Source organism: Lissotriton vulgaris, chromosome 1_1 (assembly GCF_964263255.1).
Source record: "Lissotriton vulgaris chromosome 1_1, aLisVul1.2, whole genome shotgun sequence".
NCBI lineage: Eukaryota > Metazoa > Chordata > Amphibia > Caudata > Salamandridae > Lissotriton > Lissotriton vulgaris.
In genome coordinates this window covers 250,229,375-250,249,922 of record NC_141685.1, presented here as the reverse complement: position 1 = coordinate 250,249,922, position 20,548 = coordinate 250,229,375, and the positions used below count along the sequence as shown (strand labels likewise).

At 48.5% G+C, this 20,548-nt stretch overlaps 3 non-coding genes across 3 annotated transcripts; 2 read left to right on the top strand and 1 right to left on the bottom strand.

The window, feature by feature from the left end:
• Positions 1–1,967: 1,967 nt before the first annotated feature.
• TRNAY-GUA (transfer RNA tyrosine (anticodon GUA)) lies at positions 1,968–2,053 on the top strand. The gene is given in 2 exon segments: positions 1,968–2,004; positions 2,018–2,053. It is a non-coding gene; the product is annotated as a tRNA-Tyr (tRNA).
• A 520-nt stretch (positions 2,054–2,573) lies between these two features.
• TRNAD-GUC (transfer RNA aspartic acid (anticodon GUC)) lies at positions 2,574–2,645 on the top strand. The gene has a single exon. It is a non-coding gene; the product is annotated as a tRNA-Asp (tRNA).
• Positions 2,646–17,696: 15,051 nt separating this feature from the next.
• Positions 17,697–17,769, bottom strand: TRNAV-AAC (transfer RNA valine (anticodon AAC)). Its single transcript has one exon. It is a non-coding gene; the product is annotated as a tRNA-Val (tRNA).
• Positions 17,770–20,548: the final 2,779 nt, after the last annotated feature.

Below are 20,548 nucleotides of genomic sequence, written 5' to 3'. Positions count from 1 at the left end.
TTTGTGCCACAACCGGCTCATGTCTCATTATTTACAACCCTGGAACTTCTCCAGACCCAGAGCCCAGGACCAGAGGACAGCAGCAGCCCCCACACTGCCTCCTACTGCCCCCCACTGGAGCCAGACAAAGCCACGCCCCTCTCCCCAGGACCCCCTTCACTCCTGTGTCTCCTCACCAGGCTGAGGGCCCCACAGACCACTCTGCAGTTACCCTCCAGCTGCTTCCTTGATCCACCCACTGCCCCCCCTGCACCTGTCACAGGCCCGAGGCTGCCTTCGGGGGGGGGGGGGGGGGGGGGGGAGAGGGGGCTCCAGTTAACCTATCAGCACCGACCACAGTCCTGACACTGGATTGGTTCACACAGAGGAGGGAGGACCAGCTCAGGTGCACCCTGGCTTCTTCCCAGGTATCGTCAGATGCTCAGGGTGACCGCCAGGGGGCAGCACCGCCACAGCACTCACAGCCCACAGGGCCCTGGAGCAGCAATGGGGCATCAGCAGCCTTGACAGGGGCAGACCCCGAATAATCCCGCACAGCATTCTGGGAGAGCGGGGGAGGAGCCTCTGCGGTGTGTGTTTACAAAAGTAAACATCTGAGGTTAAAAGCAATAAACACACATTTGTAGGCATTCTCTGCTGTGTTGTTCCTTTTTCACATCATGCCAATTTATAAGAACCGAATGGCGAGACTTTTACATATAGATAGGATACGACTGCAGCCTGGGCAGGCAAATAAAACACTCAGAAGTACAAATGTTTCCATGTTTATTCATGTCAAATGTAAACAAGTTATAAATCAAAATATACATCTATGTTTACACCGGATGTAAAAAGTATGCACTAATAGGGTCACGGTGTATTTTCTTTCCCCCATTTGTTCCTTTCATAAATGTGGGTCCCCAGTAAGCTTCGGCTGCTCTGTCTTGTTATTCTGAGTCGGTGTTAAAAGGGGGGCCTGGTCCCTAGTTTGGGGGCCCAGAGTACAGAGGCCCCCGAGGCACCGGAAGTAAACACCCCTCCTTGATACAACTATGGCCCGATATGACCCCTCAGACTGGATTCCTGTCAGGCTTCTTTATAGAGGAGGTGGGACTGACGTGGAGACGATGCTGCGGGGGGGGGGGGGGGGGGGGGGACGGGCAAAGGGCTGACAAATTGCTCAGCATTTCAACCCAGTCTCCTCCTATTATCACCTTTGTTACACCCACAGCATATAAGTGCTCTGATAGGTCAGAGGGGACATCCCTCTTGACACCTTCTGGTGTTTAAACAGATCCTATTACAAGGACCAGCCCCTGAACTTTAAGTAAAACCAACCCCTGGAGCCCCCTGGGGTCTGAGGGTGTTTCACAGACAGGGACTCGCTGACGTTGGTGACCCCCAGTGACTGAATCACCTTTACCAACATCACAGCCCAGAAACAAAAAATGTAACACCTGATGAAGTTTGACATTATATAACTAGATAACCTAACCCCATTATTAACTTGTGGATCTCGTGGTGAGTACCATTTTTAAAATTAAAATGCATGAACCGCAAAAGCACATTTAAATATTTAATGCTACAAAGAACATCCGAACCCAAAAAATTAACTCTTAAAACACCATAACACATGTTACCCAGGATCAACAGCAATAATGTATCGAAAAGTAAACACGAAACACCCTAAATAAATAAATATATATATATAACTCTGATCCAATACCAGGAAACCTACGGTGTTTGAGCGCTACATGTATATAGATATAACTAGATAACATAACCCCTTTATTAACTTTTGGATCCCAAAATAATAAATGTAAATATATCATGAAAATCAGTCAGGACTCAGACGTTTCCCTGTTAGTTAAATATCCGTCGGGTTTGCAGCTTTATCAAGGGTTTAGACACAGAGTCGTGCCCAGTTGGGTACAGTCCGGAACCACTCTTCATGCGATATAGCGCCTTGTCATTCCCTCCCAATCCAGCCTTCGATAGCTCAGTTGGTAGAGCGGAGGACTGTAGTGGAGTGACTGTCATCCTTAGGTCGCTGGTTCAAATCCGGCTCGAAGGACTTTTGCAAACTCTTCACTTTTTTCCCCTCTGCTTCACAATGGAAAGCGCCTCTTCCTCGGACCCTCACACGCCGGGGCTTTTCCTGCCTCCCCTTTTCACCTTTACAGCCCAGCTCTCTCCTCCGGCGGGGGCGAGGGGGGTGGTGTCTCCCGCCACCCCCTCCCTGTGTGCAGCCCCCGCTGCAATGCCCCCTCATCAGACAGAGCCAGGGGCCCCTGGGCTGAAGAGCCAGTCCGGGCCCCGTCTGAAGCAGCCCTGGGAGCTGGTTGTGGTGACTCTGGCATCAGGGGATGCTGCTGAGAGCGTCTGCTAGGAGGCGAGAGGGTTGCTGTGAGGTGTGAGGGAGGAGTGTGTTTGTGTGTGCGTATGGTGGGAGAGAGTGTGTGTGTGTTTGTTGAGCCCGTGGCCCCCTGTGTTGGTGTCAAGGAGTTGATAAATGGCACGAACCAGTAGCATATCCGGGAGAGGCGGCTTGAAGGCCACATAAGGAATGGCCCAGCAGGTCGAGAGTCTACGGTTCCTCGTTAGTATAGTGGTCAGTATCCCCGCCTGTCACGCGGGAGACCGGGGTTCAATTCCCCGACGGGGAGGCTAATTAATATTATTTTTTTAAATTAAGCAAACATTTTGACGGTGGGAAACCTTTTTTAAATGCAATTTATAAAGTTATACTGATATTACAATTTGCTATTGCTTTTTATTTATGGCCACACCTTTACAAGTTTAAGTTCTCGTATTTTATACATTTTGACCTATTGGTATTGTAAATGACAATGCATTTTATTATTGCAGGTTTTTTTAAACACATAAATAAAAGGCATTGTTATTTACAATGCCAATAGCTCAAAATCTCGCAATTGCGAGACCTATTGCAATACAAATGCTTGTTCCTCTCTAGTTTGTAGTGTAGAAGCTGCTTTTATAATGTGATACAAAATATCTACTTTAAAGGCCTGTAGAACGTTGACACAAACAAATTAACTAAAAGTTCCTGAAGCTGCGGAAAGTAAAGATTCTTTTGTAACTCAAGGCTTGGATAAGAGAGATACCAGAACAGCGCAGGATGCTAGATGACCCAAAGTCATTTCAGCATGTCACATTTAGATATATGTTTGGTACGTGCTATGATATTGCAATCATTTCTATGGAAAAGTACTAGGGCTAATACATCGCATTACAGTGGAAAGTCCCAAAAGCTGCCTACTTAAGACACGTGGTCAGCAACAATATATTTCGGACCATAAATGGTGTAGCGCAGCCTAGGCATTTGCTAATTGGTCAAGTATTCGATGCTTCATTTGTGTTCCGTGCATTATGATGCTGCATCCTCTGTGGTTTGTGTCAATAAAAGCTGTCAGAGACATCACTTCTTTGGACACTCAGCAGCTATGCCGACTGTCTCTGTGCTGCACGTACTCGTATTATCTTGTCATCTATAATACATTTTCTCTTGCATAAGTGCTGATTGCTATTAGTAGTGTGCTATGAGAGTCTTTTACATCTTCGACACTTGTAAAGTCTTAACAGATTTTGTGCTCTAACTGCTGCGGCCTGTGCGATGTGTCCTTACACACGGGGCGAGTCCCATGTGAAAGGCCCTGCATCACTCCTTATGCCTGCTTGAAGCAGGTGTAAGGATTTGACGCAGTCAAGTTGTTGAAGTGTTGCAGTGAAATCGCATAGATTTCTCTGCGCCACTTCTACATGGTTTTTCTGAGTTGGAACGCACAATCTGCATGCATTATACCTGAAGCAGGTATACTGTAGTGAAGTGGTTTACAAAGTGATACATCTGCATAGATGCGTTACTTTGTAAATATGGCGCAGTGCGGTGCGTTTTTATGCTGCTGCAGCGTCACAAAAAGGGATGCAGCTGCAGCGTAAGGGCCTCATAAATAAGGCCCTGATGACCTCATTTATGATGTTTGCTGTGTGCAGCACTCACAAAAAAGAGAAAAAATGAGGAGAAATAAAGATACTTCTCCTCGTTGTACCTCGGTACGTTTTTGGCGCTGCCTCAGAGTTACGCTTTCTTTTAAGGCTGGGGCCGTGCCAAAAAGCCATGGATGTTGCTGGGATCGCTCCCCAGTAACACCATGCGTTAAAGCGAATGATATTACGAGGCAGCATTAAGACTAAAAAAGTGGCCTAGTGCTGCTTCGTAAATATGGATCAGGCTCCTGGGCCACGGAATGTCACAAAAAGAAACATTCCAGCGGTGCAAGAACCTAATAAATAAGGCCCTGGATGTTTTGACAAACCGAAGAATAAAAAAAGAATTGAAAGTTTTCTCTGGAATTTGTTTGTAACTCACTTCATTGGTGGTGCATTATTAGTTGTGGTTTAAGTATATCTGACCACCCTTGGGCAGCAGTTGTATTTAATGAATGCACACATTTCTTATTAATACAAATAATAATAATACATTGTGAACAAGAGGGAGGTACGGTATTCATGGCTCGTTTTCTTTGTTGAATTGCTTATTTACGAGATGCCGGCACTGCCGGTTCGTCACTTTTTTTGACGCTCCAATGGCTCAGGTGCCTCAATCATATCTATGAGGCAACACAAAGTCAGTTCAGTAAATCTTTATTTCGATGATTAAAAACCATCATAAAAATTCATTATACAAAATTCATCAATTACATTTCTGAACCTTAATGCATTAAAAACAAATTTTATACAATTAAAACATGTGGTGTTCTGTACATCATTACTCAGCATCTCGTATTTCTTAATTTTACTGCAACTTTTAAAAAGCTCATAACAGAGGATAAAGTGCGCATGTCATTTGCTCTTTGCAGAAAAAGTAATGCAGTCTTAGCGTGGCGGAATTTTAACTCTTTAAAAATATCCACAAGAAATCTACGTCGAGGGATTTGATAAAATGAACATAAAAGTACAAAATGAAGGGTGTCCTGCGGAGACCTATTGTCGCAGCCGCAGGCACCCTTCTGCTCAATTGTTAATGTAAAACCTGAAGGATAAGCTAAAATATTAGGTAACAAATTGAGCCTAAAACGGCACATTAAAAATCTATCTTGCTGATTGTACATCAGAAATAAATAGGGTTCCATACCTTCCCCATTGCTTACTAAGCCGTGTGCCACTACTGATCTTTTTAGTGAATCAGGGTTTAATCTGCCCCGTTCGTATTTTTCTAATAACTGTTTTTGATCTGATGTTTACAAGAAGTGGTGATCAGAATTGGATCCCTGAAAAGTGTATGCTGATCTATACTCCCTAGTGTGTCCTTGACATAATTTAACCATGGCATTTGAAGAAACTTATCTTTTTGTAAACAATCTATTATCCTACTTAGTTCCGCTTCCGGGTTTACCCAGATACGGAGCCATGTCATGATGGGTCTCACCTTTACCTGATCAGTAATATTTGGGATCCCTAGCTCAGTGTGTGCAATTTCTGCTGGGATACTCTGTGGTGTCTTCAGGATCCTACAAAGGAATTTGTCTTCCTCTACTTGTAATTGTTTTACCTCCCTAAAGCCCCAGACCTCTGCCCTGTAGATAGCCTTTGCAGTGCTTACGGCTCTGTATAAATCCATTACTTGTTCTGGTGACCAGCGACCCAGCCTACCGGCGAAGTTTAATATCGCACCGTTTGCAGAAGCCAATTTTCTACACCTTTCCTCAATTAAGGAATCAAACTTAACCTCCCCATCGAGTAGAAGGCCCAAATAGGAAAAGGTGGTTACGGTTTCTAGAATATGGGCCCCTATTTTAAATACATATTTCTTAGATGGTTTTTTGCCCGCCACCATCACAAAGGATTTGCTCAAGTTCACGGACAGATCTAAATTGTCCATGAACTTCACAAATCCATCAACAAGATGTTGCAAACTCAATGCTGTTCGTGCAAGCACGACCGCGTCATCCGCGTACAACAGTACCGGTATATGACGTGTTCCTGCTTTGGGGCAGTCAGTATTCAGGGCGACCAATGTTCTTTCAAGGTCGTTTATGTACAATGAGAATAAAAAGGGAGCAAGGATACACCCCTGCCTCACTCTGCTAGTGCACGGGAAGGGATCAGTACTCCCCCCCCGCGCTATAGCGGACCTTAGCAGTGGTATTCCAATGTGATTCTTTTAAAATGTTTATAAGTCCGGGATCAATCCCCAGATTACTCATCAATGCCCAGAGTTTGTTCCTGTTCACGTTATCAAAGGCCACGGCCAATTCCATAAATCCCATGTAAACTGTTCGATTGCTAGCTTTTGTATATTTAGCAACTAATAGATAGAGGTTGAGGCATTGATCGCTGGTTGATTTACCCGATCTGAATCCATATTGGGTGTCTTCTAGGGTATGATGTTCTTCTGTCCATGCTGTAGGCGGTTTAAAACCGTTCTACCCAGTAGTTAAGCTGACACATTAATGAGCGATATTGGTCTATAGCATGGGTACTCACAAACTTTCTCTCGGGGGCCAAATTTACAGTTTGGTTTGTGTCCGAGGGCCGCATTGGTGGGGGCGGGGTCAGTGGGGGAGGGTCGGGGCTAGAGCAACAACATAAAACTGACCATGAGGTTGATCACAGGTCCCTGCAGCGGACGCCTTGGTCCACTAAGCTGTCCCAGCATACACACATCTCTCTCTCTCTTTCTCTCTCGGTCTCCCTCCCTCTCTATAGCTCTCTCTCCCTCTCTCTAGCTCTCTCTCCCTCTTTCCCTCCCTCTCTCCTGTCTTCCTCTGTCTCACTCTGACTGTCTCACTCCCTCTGTCTCACTCCCTCTCTCTCACTCCCTCCCTCTCTCTCTCCCTCCCTCTCTCTCTCTCTCTCCCTCCCTCCCTCTCTCTCTCCCTCCCTCTCCGTCTCCCTCCCTCTGACTCTCCATCTCACTCCCTTTCCCTCCCTCTCCCTCCATTCCCTTCCTTTCCCTCCCTCTCACTCCCTCTCCATCTCCCTCCCTTTCCCTCCCTCTCTCTCCCTCCCACTCCCTCCCTCCCACTCCCTCCCTCCCACTCACTCCATCCCTCTCACTCACTCCCTCCCACTCACTCCCTCTCACTCACTCCCTCCCACTCACTCACTCACTCACTCACTCACTCCCACCCACTCCCTCCCTCCCACTCCCTCCCTCTCACTCCCTCTCACTCACTCACTCTCACTCCCTCCCTCTCACTCCCTCCCTCTCACTCACTCCCTCTCACTCACTCCCTCTCACTCACTCCCTCTCACTCCCTCTCTCTCACTCCCTCCCTCCCTCTGTCTCACTCCCTTCCTCTCACTCCCTCCCTCCCTCTCACTCACTCCCTCCCTACCTCCCTCTCACTCCCTCCCTCCCTCCCTCCCACTCACTCCTCCCTCTCACTCACTCCCTCTCACTCACTCCCTCACTCCCTCTTCCCTTCCACTCCTTCCCTCTCACTCCCTCTCACTTACTCCCTCTCACTCACTCCCTCTCACTCCCTCCCTCACTCCCTCCTCCCTTCCACTCCTTCCCTCCCTCTCACTCCCTCTCACTCACTCCCTCCCACTCCCTCCCTCCCACTCACTCACTCCCTCCCTCTCACTCCCTCCCTCCCACTCCCTCTCACTCCCTCCCACTCCCTCTCACTCCGTCCTTCTCACTCATTCCCTCCTGCTCACTCACTCTCTCACTCACTCACTCCCTCTCACTCACTCACTCTCACTCACTCCCTCCCTCTACCTCACTCCCTGTACCTCACTCACTCCCTCTACCTCACACACTGCATCCCTCTTACTCACTCCATCCTTCTCACTCACTCACTCACGCCCACTCACTCACTCATGCCCACTCACTCACTCCCTCCCTCCCACTCCCTCCTCCCTCTCACTCCCTCCCTCCCTCCCACTCACTCACACCCACTCACTCACTAACTCACTCCCTCCCACTCCTCCCTCCCACTCACTCACACCCACTCACTCACTCACTCCCTCTCACTCACTCCCTCACTCCCCTTCCCTCCCTCCCTCTCACTCCCTCCCTCCCACTCCTTCCCTCCCACTCCTTCCCTCTCACTCCCTCCCACCCACTCCTTCCCTCTCACTCCCTCCCTCCCTCTCGCTCACTCCCTCTCTCTCACTCCCTCCATCTCACTCACTCACTCCCTCCCTCTCACTCCCTCCCACCCTCTCACTCCCTCCCACTCACTCACTCATTCCTCCCTCCCTCTCACTCACTCCCTCTCACTCACTCCCTCACTCCCTCCCTCCCTCTCACTCACTCCCTCCCTTCCACTCCTTCCCTCTCACTCCCTCTCACTCACTCCCTCTCTCTCTCTCACTCCCTCTCCCTCCCTCCCACTCCCTCCCTCACTCACTCACTCACTCCCTCCCTCCCTCTCACTCACTCCTTCTCTCTCACTCCCTCACTCCCACTCACTCACTCACTCTCACTACCTCTCACTCACTCACTCCCTCTCACTCACTCACTCCCTCTCACTCTCTCTCTCTCCCTCTCCGTCCCCCTCCCCCTCCCTTTCCCTCCCACTCCCTCTGTCACCTCACCCTGCCTGTGCCGCAGCCGGGGCACACACACACTCTCAGCCGCACCCGAGCTCTTAATGGGTCTTTAAAAGACCATTTGCATGTTAATGTGGCCTTTGTATTTCACCTCTTCTTAGGCCCCTGCAGCTTTACTCTGGCCATTGCTAGGATCATCCGGCCGTCAGCTCCCACAGAGCAGCAGAGTCTCTGGCGCTGCTGCAGACACTTAAAAAAAAAAAACGTAAAACACAGGTATGATGTCTGGGGGTCCGCGGGCCGCCAGGAAAGGCTTGCCGGGCCGCCACAGGCCCGCGGGCCGTACTATGAGTACCCCTGGTCTATAGCATTGAAGATTGTCCCTACTCCCCTTCTTCAAGATAGGGACAATTAATGCTGTAGACCAAGATCATGGGAGTCCGGATTTTATGGCTGCATTTAATACCCTGGTCATAATGTGTGCCCAGAGATCAATGTTGCTTCGGTAAAGGTCTGGTGGCGTACCGTCAGGCCATGGGGCCTTGTTTCGAGTCAGACCTTGAATAGCCTCGGTAATTTCTTGTAATGAAAATTCTAGTTCCGTAGGCCGAACCCCTTCCCAACCCTCTACCGAAACTGTGTCGCAGGGGTGATTATAAAGGCCCTTGAAATGGGTCACCCACTGCTCGGGAAGTATATTAGTACTAATTACAGGTGCACTACTGTCTTGAAAGCACGGCCTATTGATAATTTTCCAAAATTCATTGTAGTCCCTGTTTTCGCCTGCTTCCCTCAGATCAGCCCAGACTTCCGTTTGGAGCGTGATCTTCCTTTGTTTGACCTTAGTTTTGCAAATATGTCTGCAGAGGGCTATTTTCTGCTTGTCCCTCAGGACAGTTTTAAGACAGACTTTTAGGTCTCTCAGTGCCCGATGTCTGCCAGATCACTCCTTACTGAGAGACCATTATATATAAATTCGAGAATTAGGGGGTTGTGGTCACTAAAAGGACTCCAGTCCATTCTCACCTCTTTAACCTGTTCCTTAGCAAAGGTAGATATTATCATAAAATCTATAATGGGTGAGCAGCCTCTGCCTTTGAATGTAGGTATAAGAGTTCCATCTTTTCCCGGGACCACCAAATCTATTGTATGTGTGAGGGCATAAGTGTCTAGTAGCTTCATTAATGAAGTGCCCTCCTTATTATGCTCAAAATGTGGTCCGCATTCTATCGGGCAGGCTGACCAGTCTGGGCTTACAGGGAAACGTTTTGGGCAAAGATGACAATTAAAATCCCACATAACCAGGACAATTGGTTCCCCACCCCTTTCCTTTGCTCAGTTTCTTGATTTAATCTACTCTCTAGTTACTGAATAACTGCGTTAATCCCATCTACAGGCCCTGAGTTGTAGAAATGTAATATCAAGAACCTCATTCCTTGCCCTTGGAATAGCGCTGCCTGGAGAGTATTTGAGGTCCAGGGTGGTTGTGTCCATGTGCCTTTTAAATCAAGATCTAAATACAAGGCTAACCCTCCCTTTGCTCTGCCCGATCTGCCTTCTTGGGCTGGGACAAAGAAACATTTATAACCCTCTAACTGGTAGGGTGAGGAATCAGCCGCCCACATCTCCCGAAGAGCTATTATGTGGAAGCCGCAGATGTACTTCCTCCAATCCTCATTTTCAAGTTTCCCCCCCGTCCCGCTATATTCCAAGACAGTAGAACAAGCCCTGCCCTAGTTGCTTTTCCTCCCTTGGGATCCTGGTCATTTGGCCTGGGCTCAGCCTTCCTTGGCTGTGTCACCCCATAGTCGCCCTCTCCTCCCGTTGTTGGTTGGGGTTCTTCCGTTCCCACCCTTTCTGGGCAATTTCCTAGTGGGAGTAGTCAGTCGTTTTCATCAAGAGATTGTAGCGGACTGAATCTGTTTGCCCACTGGGGGTAATCTAGGTTTGGTATAAACTGACCTATTTGGTCGTGCGTTCTGACCCATTGTCTGGCTGGTGCCCTTCCTATACTACAGTTGGAGTAGGTCTTAGTATGAAAAATCCGTCTCCTTGGATAAAAGTATCCCAATGGTAAGGTACGTATGGTAGTGGTCTGGTTCCTGTTTGGGTTACCTAGTATATATTCCACTAGATTGGTGTCCCTAAGATTCACCACAATACAGTCCCCTGTAATGTCTTTCCTTCTACCACCTAGCCAATTAGCTCGTCTTACATGAAGGATCTCCCCACATTACCCACCTTTCAAGGGCCTGTGTGTATTCAACCATTTAATAATCTTGTTTTTCAGTTCTGAATGTGATTCTTTCTCTGCAGCCCTAAGTTCAGGTACCCCAGCAAAGACAATGACGTAAGGGCATGCTTCAGGGGGATGGTTTATGTGTGGTGGAAAGTTTTCTGGTCTATCATTTGGTGGGTGGCCTTTTTGGTTTATTTGAGACAGATCTTGGGTTATGGGATTCCATGTTTGCCCCGTTTGCGTACATATGTGTTGTTGAGCCTTATCTATGTTCTTGTTGCTCTCCTTCTGATTGTTTCCCCTCTCTGGTGAATCGTGTACTTACGCGATGGTGCATTGCACATTACTATGTAATGTAAATTTATTCAGCGCAACAGCTACCCGTAGGTTTCCCGGCGCTATAAAACGTCAAAGCAGAGAGGAAGAATGCCAGAGAATAATCTATTGATTAAAGAGCCAAGTCTTTAAGTCCTTACGAAATTTATGATAATGTGGTTCTGTGCGCAGCAAAAGTGGCATGGAATTCCAGAGTGCTGGAGCCAAGTATGAAAAGGAACGACCTCCCATCCTGGATTTCTTAATTCTAGGGACTGAAAAATAGTGCTGACGCGCAGAGCGAAGGGATCGTGAAGGATGGTAGTGATGCACCAACGCTTGAAGATATTGTGGAGCAACTCCAGCATTTATCCTATGCATATAGCAGAGAGATTTAAACTTAATGCGGCTTTCCACCCTTAACCAATGAAGATCACAAAGTGCAGCCGAAACTAACATCCTTGCAGGAAGATTGCAAAGCAGTCTGACGGCCGCATTCTGGATGTTTGTAATCTGTTCAATACCTCCTTGCCCACTCCTAGATACAGCACATTGCCATAATCAAGCCTAGAAGTGACACGCGCCTGGATTACCGTTCTCTGAGTGGGCAAGGGAAGCATACAGAGTATCTTTTTGAGCCATTTCAGTATGGCAAAACAAACGGAGGCTGCTTTACTTGCTTGTTGTCTCATGGTGAGCTGGTCATCAACCACAAAACCCAAATTGCGGGCAGATTGAACCGGGGTTGGAGGAGGCCCCATTTGAGCGGGCCAATGTTGTGGGCCCCATAAGATTTTATCTTTGCCAAAAAGCAGTAGCTCCGTTTTGTCCCCGTTTAGTTTCAGTTTGTTGTCATACATCCAGCTTGCAATGCTAGTCAGTCCTGTGTTTAATGAGGAGGTGTTATTATTAGATTTGGTGGAGAAAGAATAAATAAGCTGTGTATCATCGGCGTCGGAATACACCATGAGCCCTGCTTGTTCTGCTATTGCCGCCAAAGGGCTAACATAAATATTAAAAAGCAACGGGCTCAAAATTGAGCCCTGAGGGACTCCATGCTGTGACCCATGTATCTCAGACTTAGCAAAGGTGGAAAAAACCTGAAAGGTATGGTCAGTCAAGAAGCTCTCTAGCCACTTCAATGCATGGCCCGTGATGCCACATGATTGAAGGGTTTATAAGAGAATAGAATGTGACACCGTGTCAAATGCGGCGCTTAAATCCAGAAGGATAAGCGACACAGTTTCGCCATTATCCACAAGGCGACGGATGTTATCAATAACGCCCAGCAGTGTTGACTCAGTGGAAAAACCTGCACGAAACCCTGACTGGGAGTCGTGTAGTAAGTGCTGTGTCTCAATGTGTTGAAGCAACTGGGTGTTAATATGTTTTTCCAAAACTTTGGAAACGATGGGTAAGAGTGAGATAGGACGTAAATTAGATAATACTTCTGGATCAGAGTTTGCTTTTTTTAGCAGGGGCATAACCATAGCGTGTTTCCACGCTGGGGGCACAACGGCTTCTCTTAGAGAGGCATTTAGTAGCTGCACCATTAAGTTAATTGTTGGAAATCTAAGAGACTGTATGATAGACGGAGGAAACAAATCCTCTGGGGAGCCAGACTTAACTCCTTTCAAGATTTTGTGAAAGGTGGTGATGTCCAGTTTATTCCAGTGATTTATAAAAGCCTGGTTAGGAACCGAGATATCTGACTTCATGGGAGAAGGCATTCCTGAAAAGGCAGATGTTCCTAACTTCTGCTTTCCAAAATCTTTATAGATTGTTTCAATCTTGGAGACAAAAAAAAACGCAAGATCATTGCAGCGTTTGGCATCCAAACAAGGAGGCTTGGGCTGACAAGAGGCACCAGAGAGCTCTTTTACTACTTTAAAAAGGGTTTTTGGGCAGTTTTGAGCTTCTTGGATGGTAAGTTTGGTATGCTCAGCTTTGGCATTGCGGCATAGTAAGTGATAGCTACTGAGAGCTCGTTTATATTGTGTTTTTATTTTAGGGTCATACAGCTTCCGCCATTTCCTCTCTAGGTTTTTACACTTAGTTTTTTCCTTCTTTAAGGTCTCTGAAAACCAGGGGGCAGAGGCATGATGGTTAGTATTCACTTTCTTATTAGAGAAAGGGAGACATACGTCTATGGCTGATTTAAGCCAGGAGTGCATGCCCACTTCCTCTCCCAATGAAGAGATTGAATCAGCTGATTTTGTGCTTTCGAGAAGCAAATTGAGTTTTATAGTGTCCAAATGTTTCAAATTTCTGCCCTTGGTCCGATCAGACTGTAAGTTCTCCCATTGTCGTTGTTGCTCAATTTGAAATTCTATTAAAAAGTGGTCGGACCAAAGGACGGGGATTGCAGGTGTACACATAATTGTGTGTAGATTGGAAAAAATTGGATCAAGCAGGTTACCCGCCTTATTAGTAGGCCATGAGTTATGAAGCGTGATGTTTAGTGATGCCAAGTCCACTATGAAACTAGCATTGATGGATTGAGATGTGTCATTTAGATGTAAATTTAAGTCGCCCCCTAACATAAAATTGGGGGCTTGAAGCATGAGCGGGGCAATGAAGTCCAGAAAGGATGCCGCCCATGTATTGGCTGGTCCTGGCGGGCGATACTATAGTACACCAGAGAGAGTGAAGTTGGGCGAGAGGCCAAGGTTAAATAGGCCTGCTTCACAATCGGGAATAATGAGATTAGTCCACTTACAGTTGTACTTATTCTTGTATATAATAGCAATCCCACCACCCTCTTTGCCCACCCGATTTTACCCCAGCAAGGTGTAGTTAGGGGGAAGGGCACAAGCTACGTCTGGTGCGGAGCTGTCGCTTAGCCAGGTTTCAGTAAGAAAAATGGCATCGGGGGAGAGATCAACCAGTAGGTCGGATATTTTATTCTTGTGTTTGGGGAGCGATTAGCAATTAAGACTTAAAAAAGTAGGTTCTACATGTTTTTTCTTGCTAACAAGACTTTTTGTACTGGGTGTCTGAGATGTAGTCGGAAAACCACATGCATGGCAATAAAATAGTTCAGCATCACAACTTAAGTAAGTCAGGGAGGCACAGGTGTGATGTCGAAGAGATAAAAGCAACTTACATGAGTATGTTAGTCTACTGTCGATAGTTTGGGCAGAGGGTATAGCCCCCAGCCCCATCCGGCCGCGGACGGGCGCAGACGGGCTTGCCTTTGGTGTGCCTTCAGCGCGCCATCGGTGCGCCCGCTGAGCACGTCCGCTGCGCTGCCAGAAGTGGGGACACATTTAATGCTGTCAGCTGTTTGGCTCCCAAAGACTGGTGCGGCACCCCTGGGCTACTCCCAAGATGGCGGCAAGTTTCCAGCAGTCCCCCAAGGCAGCACCTCAATCGGCTGCACAGTTTGAAATATGGTGAAGTGAGGGTAGAAGGGAGGGTACGTGAAGCAATTACAGATAAAAACAGTATTTTAAAAATTAAGCAAAATGCTCTTGGCTTTCCGCCTCAAGAGCTGTAGATGTTCTGATAGTGTTGCGTGATGTGCGAGGCGCGATTTATGTACTGTCAGCTGTTTGGCTCCAAAGACTGGTGCGGCACCCCTGGGCTACTCCCAAGATGGCGGCAAGTTTCCAGCAGCCCCCCGATGCAGCACCTCAATCGGCTGCACAGGTTGAAATATGGTGAAGTGAGGGTAGAAGGGAGTGTACGTGAAGCAATTACAGAAAAAAACAGTATTTTAAAAATTAAGCAAAATGCTCTTGGCTTTCCGCCTCAAGAGTTGTAGATGTTCTGATAGTGTTGCGTGATGTGCGAGGCGCGATTTAAGTACTGTCAGCTGTTTGGCTCCCAAAGACTGGTGCGGCACCCCTGGGCTACTCCCAAGATGGCGGCAAGTTTCCAGCAGTCCCCAGATGCAGCACCTCAATCGGCTGCACGGGTTGAAATACGGCTAAGTGAGGGTAGAAGGGAGTGTACGTGAAGCAGTTACAGATAAAAACAGTATTTTAAAAAATTAAGCAAAATGCTCTCGGCTTTCCGCCTCAAGAGCTGCAGACGTTTGATAGTTGTTGTAGCAATTGTTTTTACCCACCATTTGACCAACTGGGGTAGTGGTTGATTGAATAGGGTCTAGGGTAACATTACTACTTGTGGGACCCTTTGACTTTCCCTGTTTAGTCAGTTCATTTGCGATTTTATCAAGCCTGCTAATAATTGGTTTTAGCTGGCTTATGATAAGGACTTCCAGGTACTTTTTTAGGTCTCCAATTACCTCGTCCATCCATCCTGGTGGACCTGAGTGGTGTGGCGCTACTTCTACAGTAATCACATCATTATTGTCTTTTAGTCGATGTGCATTTGTGGTTAGTTTATTTTTTCTAGGTTGGCCCTTCCTGCCGCCCCGTTGTTTGGATGTTTTGCGTGTGACTGTATTTACTGTCCCTAATGGTGTCTGTCCCTGTCTCTACTACCAACTGCGCACAGGATATACCCTCAGTTGAGTTTCCCAGTATCTCAATTTGAGAAGTTTCTGATGTATTTAGATCCCTAGGTTGTGTGGGTGTGACTAGGATAGGTATTGGGGAAGTGGACAGGCTCCTCTCCATACGCTCAATCTCCCCTGAAACTTTCCTCAGCATCAAGTCAATCGCGGTGGGTTTTAATTTACGAGACAGGACTACATTTGGCTCTAAGCCTACAGAGTTAGGTGTACAAGGTAAGTGTGCTTTACTTGTGGCCGCGCGCGTTTTCGGTGGTTTAGACATAGTAAAACTCGGAGAGGATGCTAGAATTTACACTTGCTACACTATCCCCTGGCACTGACCTTCCACAGGGGAGCTAGTCATTAGGCTCTCCTTGTTGTGGATCACAATATACAAACAAATTAGTTCCTTCCCTTCCCACCAGTACATATTAGTCTAAAGTCTGATATTCGAGTCGTCCTAGACAGTCAAATCAGCAATTAGTGGGGTCATGATATCAATCCAAAAGGAAAAGTTCAATACAAAGTACCTTTTCAGGAGAGTCAAAGGGGGTGGCCCAGCCCGGCCTCCTCTGGCCTCGGATGGTCACAGATGGCCTGACCTTTGCCCGGGCTTAGCCCGGCGCACGCCCGCGCGCGTTCCCACGATGCGGGGGCTGCCTCCCTTTCTAATGCGAATCCTGGCGCGAAGAGTGCTGTTGCGGCTTCCCCTGCCGCTGAGGCGTCTGGGACCAGTAGTCCGGAAGAGATCCCCCTCCGCACTGCGGTCGCTGGTGGCTGTGGGCTGCGGCGGCGGGAGGGAGGGAAGCTGGTGGCAAGTGCGGTAGACTCCGGACCAGCAGGTAGGACACTCATCATGCCCCCGAAAGTGTAATGTAAACCCCCGCTCCACAGAGGCTGCGTCCCTTTTTAATGCGCCTCCTGGCGCGCAGAGTGCGTGTTGCGGCTTCCGCTGCCGCTGGGGCGTCAGGGACCAGTAATCCGGAAGAGATTCCTCTCCGCACTGCGGCCGCTGGTGGCTGTGGGCTGTGGCGGCGGGAAGGAGAGAAGCTGGTGGCAAGTGCGGGAGACTCCGGACCAGCAGGTAGGACACTCGTCTTGCCCCCGAAAGTGTAGTGTAGACCCTCCTTTCGCTTTGTGGGCCGTTGCATGGCCTCGTAGATATGGAGTAAGACAAAGCTGCGCAAGTGACTGTGTTGTCTGACTGCGGTCGGAGTCCTTCCATGGGTGTTGATGGCGGGTTTTCCCCGCAACGCCCATGGATTTTAATGCTGCCACAGATTTACTTAATCACATGAACCCTGGGGCGGCGCCAAAACCGTACACCTTCCCAAAGTCAGCATAAAGATTAGAAATATTTGTATTTCTCTTGATTTTTTCCTCTCTCCATGTGTGTTGTATTCTGAAGCCTACTGGGGAAATGCCCAATGGAATAAAAGGCCTGTCTGGCCATGCTCAGGACAGCGGACACTCCCTGAAGGGGAAAGGTGTCTTTCCTTTGTAGGAATGCACCAGTGATTGTGATTGGCCGAAGGTCACAGACACAGCCCGTCACACCCTCAATGAGTGGGCATGTAGCCCTGATGCCCTCTCACCCTGCTCTGGAGCAAACACCACCATCTGCGTCCTCCCCGACCAGGCATTATCTCTTATTAGACACTAAAAATAAACACCAGCAGTGTGGGCCCTTGTGTCGCATTAGTGAATGTCTTTTAAACCTGTGTCGGTGCCTGCAGCGTGTGCAGTGCCTGTGAGTGATGGATGGCAGCGGTTGTCCTGCTGTCTGTGCTCTCTACCATTCCTATGTGATTCTTAGAGTTTATTCATTTGTATCTCTTCCTTGAGTGACTTTACAACTTATACATTTGCAATTTTTTTTCCTGTTTGTATCTTTTATGTAACTCATGTAATCCTAAATCCTTATGTTTTGCAACTGGTTTTTATTTAAAGCGCTCTGACACCTTCGAGTAATGTTCGCGCTGTAGAAAATCACATTAAATAAATAAATCTTAAAAAAGAGTCCGATATCTGTCTTTGAAGCAGCTGAATGTATAAAGACATTGGAAAAGGAAAGAGCCTCGAACATTGGTGTCCTTAGGTTTCAGACGTAGATTCTATTAGAATAATAAAATAATGAACTGTTGTGAGTTACTTTTTTAAAAGGAAAAAAAAATGTGTTTCCGCCCGGTCTCGAACCGGGGACCTTTCGCGTGTTAGGCGAACGTGATAACCACTACACTACGGTAACTCATGGGCGACGCTACGTGGCTTCTTTAATTTCAATGACCAGAGAGCAGTGGAGTCAGCTGGAGAGACGTAGAGATATGGAAGCTTTTCTAACGTTCTGTCACTGAATGCATGAACTCAAGGGTGCACAAGCATCGCCTATCACTGAATGCACAGTACTCAATGCTGCACTAGCATCGCCTCTCACTGAATGCACAGTACTCGATGCTGCACAATCATCGCCTCTCACTGAATGCACAGTACTCAATGCTGCACAAGCATCGCCTCTCACTGAATGCACAGTACTCAATGCTGCTCAAGCATCGCCCCTCACTGAATGCACAGTACTCAATGCTGCACAAGCATCGCCTCTCACTGAATGCACAGTACTCAATGCTGCACAAGCATCGCCTCTCACTGAATGCACAGTACTCAATGCTGCTCAAGCATCGCCCCTCACTGAATGCACAGTACTCAATGCTGCACAAGCATCGCCTCTCTGAATGCACAGTACTCAATGCTGCACAAGCATCGCCTCTCACTGAATGCACAGTACTCAATGCTGCACTAGCATCGCCTCTCACTGAATGCACAGTACTCAATGCTGCACAAACATTGCCTCTCACTGAATGCACAGTTCTCGATGCTGCACAAGCATCGCCTCTCACTGAATGCACAGTACTCAATGCTGCACACGCATCGCCTCTCACTGAATGCACATCACCGTGGGCTGCAGTAATAGATCTCTCACTCAATGCACATTTCACTGATCGCTGCACAGGTCAGCAGACTCTCACTGACTGCATGCCACTGAAAACATCAGAGCACGTGAGCTCTCACTGGATGCTCATGCCTGAACCCTGCACAGAGGAAATATCCGCCAGTGAATATGTGCGAGGGAAACCTGCAGAGCTATGGCCTCTCTCACTGAATCCAGGTCACTGACCCTGCACAGGTCAGTGTACCACACTCACATCTAATAGGAATCTCACTGAACACCAGTGACCGATGCACAGATAAGAACTCCCTGCACACGTGTAGCTCTCACTGAATACAGATCACTGAACTCTGCTCAGTCGAGGTCTCTGTTCAAAGCTAAGAGCTCTCCCTGAGTGCAGATCACTTAACGTTGCACAGCTGAGGTCTCTCTGCACAACTAAGAGCTCTCACTGAATGTTGATGCCCCGGTTACTTACCGGTAATCTTCATTACTCCGAGTATAGTCTTCCTCGCCACATGACTTACATAGTGAGCTTCAGCTCCACGACAGAACCCTCCAAAGTAAAAAAAGCCTCCCACCCCCTCCCAACATGGCCGACCAGTCCCACCTGACCTCTTTAAGAGGCGGGCCGGCCCAACCAACAGCCTGAACTACCAAGCAAACAATGAAGCCGATAGCCAGACAGGGAGGGGGGGAGGGAACTCATGTGGCTAGGAAGACTATACTCGGAGTAATGAAGATTACCGGTAAGTAACCGGGGCATTACCTCCTTGTTAGTCTTCCTCGCCACATGACTTACATAGTGAGCAAATACCCAAGCCAAAAAGGCTTCATTGACCACCATAAGAACAACACCACACGGTGATGCAGATAAACCAACACAAGGTCTATCCAGTACAATGCAAAGAAAACAGGGATTACAGGAAACCTGAATCAAGACATAAAGAAAAAACAGGCCATCAAGGAGCCGAAGCTCCTGCACACAGAACGGCCCCAGCAAAGTCCCCAGGGACAGCACCCCCCAAGACAATGCGATAGTGTTCCATGAGCATGTGGGGGGACGACCACGTCGCCGCCCGACAAATCTCCTCAGCGGAGACACCCTTGAAGGAGGCCCAGGACACAGAGACACACCCCGTGGACCGACCCTGGACCCCCGCCGGAACCACCGAACCCAGTGAAGCATAGGAAAGGATGATAGTCTGTTTAAGCCAGCGACTCAAGGCGGAAAGAGAGGGCTTGTGGCCCGATTGAACTGGACCGAAAGACACAAACAGGCCATCACACCGGGAAAGGGAAGACGTGCGCTCAAGAGAAGCCAAAACAGCACGCCGGACATCCAGCAAGGACAAGGAAGGAACCGTGTCGGGGGGAAGGGCGGTAAGGACACCACCCGAGCCCGGGTCACCAGGGAAGGAACCCCGGGAAGGAAACGGGGGACATGCCGGAGAAACAACCTGATCGGCAAAACCCGCAAGAAGGGAGGGGAGTGGAGGAACGACCCCAGCCCGCCCATTCGCCCAGCAGACACCACTGCCACCAGGAAAAAACCACCGTAAAGGTGAGGAACCGCAAAGCCACCGAGGCCAGGGGCCCAAAGGGCGGACCCTGAAGTGCTCGCAGAACAAGAGGGAGATCCCAAGGGGGAGACAGGCAGAGCGTCTGAGGGCGACGGAGAAAACAACTCCGGAGCCAAGCGAGCCACCAGGGAATCCAGCCCGTCGAAAACCGGACTGCGGAAGGCCCGCAAGGCGGCCCACCGGGCCCTCGGGGAAGAGGGGGCCAAGCCCAAGGAAAACCCCTCAGCCAGGAAATCCAAGACCCGCAAGGGGTCCACGGTGGCGGGGCCAGCACCAAGCCGACCGCACCAACGCGAGAAAGAAGCCCAGTGCCGGGCATAGGAAGAGAATGTGGAAGACCTGCGGGAGCCCAGCAGCAAAACCACAACCCCAGAAGAATAACCCCGAGCAAGCAGCGACATCCGCTCAAGATCCAGGCCTGCAGATGGAGCCAGGCCTGCAGATAGAGCCGGCTCAACACCGACTCCGGGAGCGGGGGTCCCAACAACGGAACGGGAAGA